This window comes from Scaptodrosophila lebanonensis, unplaced genomic scaffold (assembly GCF_003285725.1).
Source record: "Scaptodrosophila lebanonensis strain 11010-0011.00,11010-0021.00 unplaced genomic scaffold, SlebRS2 tig00000080-arrow-pilon, whole genome shotgun sequence".
Taxonomy (NCBI): Eukaryota; Metazoa; Arthropoda; class Insecta; order Diptera; family Drosophilidae; genus Scaptodrosophila; species Scaptodrosophila lebanonensis.
In genome coordinates, this window is record NW_022060561.1 from 1,985,923 (window position 1) to 1,997,037 (window position 11,115).

Here is an 11,115-nt window from a genome sequence, read left to right on the forward strand (position 1 = left end):
CAAAAAATAATAATTAAATAAAATAATAATTAAATAAAAAAATAAATAAGTATTTTAATAAAGACATTTATTCAAAATAAATAAATATTATAAATATTATTCAATATAAGCATTCGACTTTCGAGAAAGAAGCTGCAGTTCCTAAGCTTTTATAAAAAATAATAATTAAATAAATATCTTAATAAAGACATTTATTCAAAATAAATAAATATTATAAATATTATTCAATATAAGCTTTCGACTTTCGAGAAAGAAACTGCAGTTCCTAAACTTTTATAAAAAATAATAATTAAATAAATATCTTTGTAAAGACATTTATTCAAAATAAATAAATATTATTCAATTTAAACTTGCGACTTTCGAGAAGAAACTGCAGTTCCTAAACTTACACAAAAAATAATGATTAAATGCATAAATAAATAAGTATCTTAATAAACACAGTTAATCAACTGAGTATGATTTTTCAACCAAGCTGTATTTGTTCCCCAGCTATAATGATTAAGAAGTTCTCGGTCTCTATCGATTTCTTTCGACATGGGTTCTGCTATGCCTCCCATTTTGTCGCTAATAGTGTCTAGTACACCCCTTGATTCTTTAAATATTCTGCAATTTGATGATTGCTTGATATAAGCACTAACTTATTAGGTTTTAGAAAAAGAAAAAAACTGTCAACAGGCAGGAAACAATGCACGGACTAGTACGAGTATTTGTTTTACTCTGTGTGGCCAAAAACAATGCAATTAATTTCACTTACCCGCCAACATTGCTGTCGAGCTTAGATGGGGATGAGGATGAGGATGATGTTGTTCTCTGGCCGTGACTGCCATCTGTTGGATGGCTGGGAGGGAGGGAGGGGTGGTCGGTCGCCCCCTGGCTGATCCACTGACTCGGGCCTCGAGCGGAAGTGTCAACGAGAGGCTTTCACTGGAGCGGCTTGTTGTCGGGTGATGAATTTCATAGTTTGTTGATTTTATGATTGCCATCGTTTGCTGTTGTTGTTGCTGCCATTGTTGTTATTGTTGTTCTTGTTGTTGTTGTTGTTGTTGTTACTCCTCTGCAATGGCTATCATTTCAGTCGTTTGGCCGTCCGCTCCACTCACATGTGCCGCCAACGTTTGCCATCATTGCCTCTGACGAGCTTTTTACAATTGTCAACTTCAAGTTTATTGCTGTTGTTGCCATTGTTGTCCTTGTTATCCTCGTTGTCCCCGTTGTCCCCGTTGTCCTTGTTGTCCTTGTTGCTGTCGCTGTCAACAACAGTTTGAGCTTTGTGTGTAGTTTTTGTAGCAACAGCAGCAACATTATGCCGCATGTCAAAGGACGGACATTGTCACATCGTGAATCCTTCAACGCCAGTCCCTGGCTTGGTTAGTTGTTGTTAGTCGGACAGGACGGGCAGGCAAGGCAGGGCTACCAGCAGGCAGGTGTTGACCAGGCCACGCTTTCGACTGGTTCAAGAGCGCGGAGGGTGGGGGCTAAGCGTTGTGGTCCAACACAAATCTAAGCAATTTGCATTGTCGCTGTTGTTGACGATTTGGCCACGGCTGGCTATTTGAGTGACCGTGACCACAAAGCGTCTGGTGTCGCCATTGCTATCATCGCACACCGCGAATTTGTTGGCCAAATATGTGACAGTGTGTGTGTGTTCATGCCATGATGCCGATTTAGGCCAGAAAATCAATGTGATTGCAACACTGATTTGTCACCATTGGACGGTAGTTAGGCAAACAGATTCGAGCGCATTACAAATGCCAGTCGAGTCGAGTCGATTCGAGTTCATTCAGTTCTGCACTTACATTTGGAATCTATATTTAGTTTATAGAGTGGTTTTCTAATTACTGCTGCTCTCTAAACTGATTATAGACAATTTGCAATTACATTAAATTAAATAAGTTCAGGAGCGTATACAGCTATTTCCAAAGAGGTGACCAAGGAGATACAATTTTTTATTAAATATTGAAATAGAATAAATATTACTGAAAAATAGATTGGTTTTCTAAATATTGCTGTTCTCTAAACATTTGGAATTTATATTCAGCTTATAGAGTAGTTTTCTAAATATTGCTGCTCTCTAAACATTTGGAATCTATATTCAGTTTATAGAGTGGTTTTTTATTGATTGCTGTTCTCTAAACAGATGTTAGACAATTTGAAATTTATAAATTAATATAGAATTACGTTAACTTAAATAAGTTCAGGAGGTGTTCCAAAGAGATGGCCAAAGAGATGACATTTTTTATTAAATATTAAAATAGAAAAATAGAGTAGTTTTCTGATTATTGCTGCTCTCTAAACATTAGACAATTTCCAAAATAAGGTCAAGAGCGTACACAAATATTTCCAAAGAGGTGGCCAAAGGGATGCAATTTTTTATTAAATATAGAAATATAATAAATACTTGTATAATAGAAAAACTTCAACAATTCTAACTCAGTTCCATTTTAAGGCGAAGTAGTCCGCCAGATAGCGAAATATAATATCCGCCCTTGAACAAAGTTGATGAAAAATAGGATAAATTGACATTTAAAGACATTGTCCAATACTTCAGTACAAAATCAAATATATTGGTTCCTGTTTTATATACATTTATAAATAGAAACTTTTGTGTTAGCATAGAAAATAAAATGTACCTTTTCAGATCAATTTTCCAAGCTGTTATCTGCTATGAGGCTATATTAGACTGATGTTGCTAATTCTCATATTACAAATATTTATCATTCAAAAAAGAATTCTTAAAACGATCTATAGCCTTCCCTGACACTTCTCGACTACAGTTTTACATTAAATTGTAAAAGCTGAATTAGTTGCAGAAAGAATATCTGGCCTTAACATAAGATTCTATAATATACTCTACATAAAAGAGTTGTATAAAGATAAGTATTAAGTTATTTTTAAGTCATTAAGTTTTACGGTTTTCTTTTGGAATAATTGTTATAATTGTTGTTTAACTTTTTATATTTCTCCATTTTGTTCAATTAAGTAGAAGAGAATAAGTTTCCTGTACTCTCAACGTTAAGATATCTTTAACTCACTTCTAAACAACCAATAATTTAAGTAAAGTGAATAAATTAAAATTGAGTTCAAATGAATGTAGAAAGGGCTTTTCACTTTACTTAGTATGAATTATAAAATTGAACTTGACAATAAACGTACATTTTTCACACTTCATAATAATTTTGTTTGATTTTTCAAAGCCGACCAAAATCAACACACTCTCAAAATTCAAGTATTTGTTTTCTACTGATTGCTTGGCTTAGTTCCGAGGGTGATGGCCTGTGTGGTTCTCATTTCTCTGATGTTGCAAATGCAATTGTTGCGGTGGCTTTATCGCCCGGTCAGCATCGCAGGCAGCCGCGTGATGGCCCCATCATATTTTTGCAACATTTTTCAACACCACAATACGGGACTCGTTTATCAAGAGGCCACCAGCCGACGCTCCACTGAAGGATCGGCTTGGCGACACGCCACTGCAACTGATGCTTCTCATGCTCCTCATGCTCCCCATGCACGTATGCCGGCTCCGAGCGGCAATACAGAGAGAGAGAGAGAGATAGAGAGACGCGAATAAATTACGCACATCTGTCAACTTTTGAATTAGCCATTAAGGCGCAAAATGCGAAACATTAATAACTGACACGACGCGCGATTTGATTCGTGCGCGTGAGTGCGCAGGCGCGACAGTCCGAGACTGAGAAATAGATGGGGAGAGAGCGGGCGGGCGAGCGAGCGAGAGCGAGGGAGGGAGGGAGAGAGTTGGCAGCTTAACGGCTTGTGCATGCGCGCTATGTCAACGTCAGAGTCAACAAAAGTGTTCGCCACTCTCTGACCATCGGCCACTGAGTCCGCGTCTGCGCATCTCATCCTAATTGAAAGAAATTACTTTGAGTCTTCCATGTCATTTGTCACCCTTTGTTGCGCGCTAAGCCTGGCATGGGTGGAGTGCGGCGGATCGGATCGGACTGGACTGGAAGTGCAGAGGTTTCAGTTGCCGCTAGATTGATTGAAATAACTGCCGCCAAGGCGAGTTACTTGAATACACACACCATACCACAGTTCTCCCAAAGAGACCCTGACAAGCACAAAACAATCCCGCCCCCGCCTAACCTATAATTGTAGTATTTATATAGCTAACAAAGCGGTGCTATCCTCAGCAGATTAAGGCAGTCAGTAGAATTATTAAATGGATGCACTGCCGAATCAAATACAATTTGTGATCAAGGCATAATCGTTTTAAAGGTTCTGAATAGATTTAAATATATAGGGAAATATTTTAATTTTTCGTTTAACCTTTTTATATTAACTAGCTCTCCAATTAAAAGTCTAAGCAGAAAAATAACAGAACAGTGGATTTCTCCATCGTATAAAAGATTTTAAAATGTTCAAGACATAATTCTACTTTAAGAAAAACTAACACTAGTTACCAAATTATTTTTGGAAATATTTTAATTTGTTTTTAAAGTTTTTATATTAACTTGCTCTCGAATTAAAAGTCTGAGGAGCAAAATAACAGAACAGTGGTCTCAATTTACTATTATTTTTTTTTTTTTATTTCCTTTAGTTCAAAAATATTCAACACATAATCCCATTTTAAGATAAACTATCACATGTTCGCAAATCATTTTTGGAAATATTTCAATTTGCTTTTGAATTTTTTACATTAACTTGCTCTCCAATTAAATGTCTAAGGAGAAAAGTAATCTCAATTTTTAAATGCAGAATAACATTTTTATTTAAATTTCGAGCGAATTAGAATTAGAAAACTTATTTGTTTATAAACAATCATTTTTCTATCTAATCAAATATATTTTAGAAAAAATAATCATTTATTGCCGGAAATATTTTTGATTTCATTTTTAAAAAGATTTTATTATTTACAAGAGAAAATCCAACTTTATGAAAAACTAGCACAGTATTTTTCGAAAAATACAGCGAGTTGACTATAAATTCGTAACAAGGAGAGTGTTTTTGTTTGAAGTATACCAACTCTTTATCAGCTTAACCCATTTATCAAGTAATCTTTTTCAGTTATATCAATTATTGCAAACATATCTTGCTACAATTCATGTTTTCCTAAGCTGGAATCCATTTGGCAACTTTTATTCGTCATTCGATTGTGATCAGAGGCTATAGTTACTAAAAAACGAGTTTCCTTCGTATATATATTCTTACCAGAAACGATTCCTTCTTGGTGAAGTAAACATAATGGCAACTTTTATTCTTCATTCGACTAAGTAATGGTGATCAGTGGCTACAGTTACTAACAAGAGAGAACGCTACAGTCGAGCAAGCCCGACAGTGTAATACCCTGTACCCAGGTAAACGTCCGTCACTAAGTTATATGCGCCCATAGCAGCAGCAAAAAGAGGAAGAAGAAGAGCGAACTTGTTGCTGCAGTTTGGGCAGGTTGTACTGGCGAGAATTTGTTTTGCTAATAACTTTTCTTAGAATTGACCGAATTGAATAAATATACTTATACAACAGTAGACATTTATATATAAATTATGTGTGCAAAGTTTGGTTTAGGTAGCATTTGAAATGTGGACGCTATTGACGAAATTCTGTAGCGGGGGAAGGGGGGGAAAATTCCACAAAATAAAAATAAACTAGGAGAATCTGGATGCCAACTTTGGTTATTCTAGCTTTTATAGTTTCTGAGATCCTCGCGTTCATCCAGACGGACAGACGGACAGACGGACGGACGGACGGACATGTCTAGATCGATTTCTCTCGTCATGCTGATTCAGAATATATATACTTTATGGGGTCGGAGATGCTTCCTTCTTCATGTTACATACTTTGCACAAACCTAATATACCCTTTTTACCCTACGGGTACAGGGTATAAAAAACGAGCTACCTTCGTATATATCCTTGCCAGAAACGATTACTTTAGTTAACTTCTTGATTAAGTTTCTTGCAAACATAAATTCTGAGCTTTGAAATTCCGATTGGAAGCCTAATGTGCCGCCGATTTTGATAAGTTTCATCTGAAAAATACGGATAACCAGCTTGCAGGCTCCGCTCCGATATCGCTTTAATGTTAATGGGGTGGGCAACTATTAAAATGCTAATGATACCATCAGGACCAGTTAGGAGCAAACAACAGCCACACACCCATACACCCAAACACCCAAACAAACGTACACCGAGGGAAACAAAAGGAATTAAAACGAGAGCATACAAGTTAAATTAAGACGTTCAAAAATGATTAAGAAATGCAAAAAAGGACGAGAAGAAATCTGTAGAAAAGGACACAAAAGAAATGAACATAAAAACCGAAAGCCAAATGAAATGGGAAGTCAAGGCGCTGGATGAGCAGCACAAGGACGATGTGCCCGGCAGTGATGAAGCAGATGATATGCCTGCGGGACTTGTGTTGTTCCTGAGCTGACTTAGATGCGGTGGATGGCAGTGGATGGTTGTGGTGGGGCGGTGTGGTGAAAAATGCAAAAGCCAGAAAAGCTAAAGAAATGGTAGCTGAAGGAATTAAGGCACGGGAAGGCAAGCCAAAGCAACGAGAAGGGAGGGAGGGAGGTAGGGAGGGCAAGGCAAAGAAAGCAAAACACATTTTGTAATAATTTCATTTTGCAAATGACGTGCGAGTAACGAAACAAAAGAAATTAAATTTAACATGCCAAAGGTTGAGAATAGGCAGGCGGTTGTGGGTTGGTGGGGGGGGGGGGGGGGAGTGGAGGGGAGACAGCAAATTCAAACATTCCTTATGAATTATGTAAGCAAACGCAATTGCAACAAAAACAATCACACTGCTACTGCCACATCTGCCACTGCAACAAATTTTTACTATAGAGAGCTTACAAACAAAAAAATTTTAATATGAATAAATGAAAACAGAGGTACAATAAAATGTTGCTCACTAATGTGCCCAGACAGACCAGACACATAGACAATACGACAAATATACGTAGACAGACAGACAGACAGACAGATGGAGAGACAGAAATGGAGGCGATAGTCAGAATGCCGCTGATAAAAACTCATTTCCAGCTGATGGTCATGGCCAACTCCCAGGCCAACATCGCGTCCAATGGAGCGCCAACGGAGAACCTCTTCGACTCCTTTCCTTTGACATACGAATGACGACTCTGACATGACGAGTGAGAGTGCGAGTACGAGTTCGAGTGCCCAGTCGCTTTTGCTACGGACATGGCTCGAAAGTTCTGCCATGCACACTGGGCCGAAAGCGAAAGTAAAGGGTCTGGCAGAACTAAAAGCCTAAGCCTCTTCAAGATATTAATTTCAAAAGTCTACAAGCGAAAGACATCCACGTAGAATAAGACTTGATGGAAGCTTAATTTCTAATCATACTTGATCTAAAATGCAAAGGATTAGACCTAAAATATGATAGGTATTAGATTTATATTCTGAGGGTGATTTTATATAATAATTAATCATATTTTGCCTAAATCTGCATATGAGGTTCGATTATTCCATCTTTGATTCTTAGATATTCATTTTGGTATCTGAATGCAGCATGCGATGCATTAAAAGATATCCGATTAGGATTACATTAATTATTACATTATTGCATTAATAAATAGATTCAAAAGCATCAAAGAGAATCTGAGAGACTATAATAGTGCCCGGGGGCACTCAGAAACATATATCTTATTTAAATTAATTTTCTTACAAGATAACTGAACTAAAATTATGCAGTATAATAATATTTTTTTTAAATAAATCTATATTTTTATATTTTTTTATAATATTTTTAAACGAGTTTTCTGATCAAAATGTGTTTTTTAACCCTTTTTTTTTTGGGAAATTGCTATAAAAAATGAAATTTACTTTCCTAAAAGAAAAATGTATTAAACCGTAATAAAGAAAGGATATATTTCACAAAATGTTAAAAATTCTAGCGGATTTTCTGATCAAAGATGCGTATTTCAAATAAATATTTTTGGGAAATTGCTAGAAACACATAGAGGTGCTCCAGTGTGCAATGTCTGGTGATGTTGGCAGCCTTCAACAGTATGACCATCGTCCTGCCCGCCATCGTTGCGTTATATTTTAATATATTTGATACAGACCATTACTTTTAACGATTATTTTCTAAAGTAATTACGTTTCAAGTACGAAATATGAAGAAGCAACGGCGATGACGACGAAGTCGGCGAGCGGCAAACGCCAACTCGTATCACATGGCTAGTGGGGTTGTGTTGGGTGGTTCAGGGTGGGGGGTTTTAGTAGGGGAAGAAGGGGGGGGGGGCATGTAGTTTCAACAGTGGCCGCCGCATTAAAATGAAATGTTCACACAATCATCCGACGGCTTTGGCTCGCAGAGACTGGGTCTGTTAACGAGAACATTACGGACGGAAGCTTTCTAAACCCAAACCCTTTGACGAACAATGAATTAAATTTGTAGCATTATGAAAAAACGAGCAACAGAAAACAAGAACTGCGCTCAGTTAGCCATCAAGTTGGGTACTTTTTATCGCAGTTTTAATGAATATTGCTTTTGGCTTTTCATATTTTTTTTATTTTTCATATTGTTTTTGCTGCCAGACATTCAAAGAAGCTTGCAGAGACGCTACTTGAATGAGGTAACAATTTTGTAGTTGGTTCGTAGATAGATTTATATCTTGAAATAGAGAGACGTTAAGAGTCATCGAATTTCTGCAATTCTGGTCAGTATTCATGGAAACGAAATGGCAGATGAGTTGGCAAAAAAAGGGATCGTCCACACCAGAGTCAATCAAGCGCTGAATCGCCAAGGATTGTGGGAGAAAGTCAGAGAAAGTTCTTCAGGAAAAGTTGGCACTGCAAGAAGGGGAAATCCTTCTTTCCATTCCCACTTCTCACAGGTCTTTTCTGACTGGAATGGGTCATGGTTCTAGGGTGCCAGGGATGCAACCAATCCCTATAGAAGTGAAGAATTGATTCTGATTTGTTAGAATGGTTCGTAAATATTGAAAATTTATAAGAATGGTGGCTTAATATTTCATCAATTTGTAAATATAGAAAAATGGGTTATTTATTATTATAAATTATTAAGCATAAAGTACTATTGTCAAAACAGACAAAAATTGCTAAAAATAATTTTGTTTGTACATTGTATTTTGTCAAAAAAATTGTGCAGTACTGATCAAATTTTGGATCTATTGAGAAGAAGGGTTGACAGTGGAGAGTCGGCTCGAAACGAAATCAAACACAGTTCCAGCTGCTGGCCAGATCGAATTGCTTCTTGAAGTTTTGTATTTCTCTGATAGTTTTCTCTAAAAGTTGTGCTTACAGAAAAGTTCATCTATCGTATTGCATCTATAAATGGTAAAAATAAACAATATGAATTGAAAACTAACCATTTGCTTATGACTTACTGAGCTTACTTAAGTTTTTTCGAAATAATTTGATTTGCTGAAATATAGTTGAGTTAATCCAGAATTTGTAGCAAAACTAAAAATTAAAAAAAAGTGGTAGTACCTTTGGCTTGCATGTCGCAGAATTTGATGCAGAAGAGAAAGCGAGAGAGAGAGAGGGAGATAGAGACCTAAATAAAAAATAAAACAGAGGAATGGGAGAAGTCAGTAACGAAATTATACCTTTGAGAGTAATTTACGTGCTTTCCTTCTTTATTATGCATGTGGGCAGCGAAAGTGTGTGTGGCATGAAATAGGATTGTGTGGCATGCTATCCGAAATTTGCGTTTACTTTGGCCCCACAATGCCACAGCCCTCTTGATCTACAACACCTCAAAGTCCGTTAAAATGTGCAGCTTGGTTTATTTTTTTGTTTTTGTTTTCAGCTATTTTCCAGACATTTTGACGTTTGCTTTGGCCGGCCGTTTTCGTTTGCTCGGTGACGTTGACCCATTAGTAAAATGTCTGAATTTCCTCCCTTAGCTGCCCTGACCAAGGCGGTCGGACGGACGGACGGACGGACGGACGGGCGAAAGGACGAATGGACACTGTGGAGTAAACCACAACAAAAACAAAAGTAAAATCATGAAATCATTGTTCATGATGATGTGCAATACATTATCCATTCAGCCGGCCAGCCTCGGTTCGCACCTCAAAGGACTTCACATGAATCCTTTCGTCCTGCAGCTCACGTCATTCGGTGCTAGTGTGTGTGCGAGTGTATTCCTGTCCGTGAGTGATTTCGGCTGCTTGAGCTGTGAGTTCAATTCCACAGGGACGTATTCATCAATAATTCAAGCACACTCTTCTTCTCTCGTGTGTGGTTTCTGTTTGTTTCTATTTTTACATAAAACTTGCATCAGATGTGGTCAAAAGCTGATTGCCAAACGGGCAACTTAAAAAGAATTGCTTTTGTCTTGATTATGCCTTTAATAACAAAAGATAATTGCACTACGGTTCATGGCAATAGAGATTATCTGACAACTTGCAAGCAGAATTCATTTATAGGTACTTGTATTTTTTTGTTTCTAATTTGAAATGCATATCCTTTTGAAGGAAGAGAGCAAAAGTATTTAACAATTAACCAGCTTGTTAGACATCAATCTTTTCAATTGAAACTTCAAATTCCGTAGCCAAGTCCTTTCAGAGCCTTCACATATAATCTCATCAATAGTTGTTGTTGTTGTTGCTGTTGCTGTTGCTGTTGTGGCAGAAACACATCACGTCGCAAACAAAATTGCAACCCTCGGTTCAAAGACCCAGACATAGACATAACATACTACTTGTATAACAAACGTTTGCTTCTTCGGCCTTTGTGTGCCGGGGTGTGGGGCAAATAGAACGCGTCTCGACTACAGTTTGCGTCAAAAGAGGACATGGCCAGAACAGAATAGCCGTCGATGAGCATCTTGGTCGAGTGCAATTGGCTAATTGATTTCCATTCTTTCGGCTGTCCGTTCACACGTCCACGTCCACGTCCCCGGCAAATTTTGTTGGGCAGCCGCAAGAAAGGTTCGTGTTTGGGTCAATGTAGGTCCATTATCATTACGAGGAAAAGCAAACGTTTGCAGGACCTTTGCCATCATTATTGTCCATCTGTGACTTTCATTTCGCTATCGCTAATTTGGACCGAGTGCCAAGTGAAGATGCAGAAGCAGACAACGACAATGCCCCAAAGTTATACGCCTTGCCTTGGTAGATGAGCGCCTTGTGATGTCCCAGCAGTTGAAGGTACAACATTG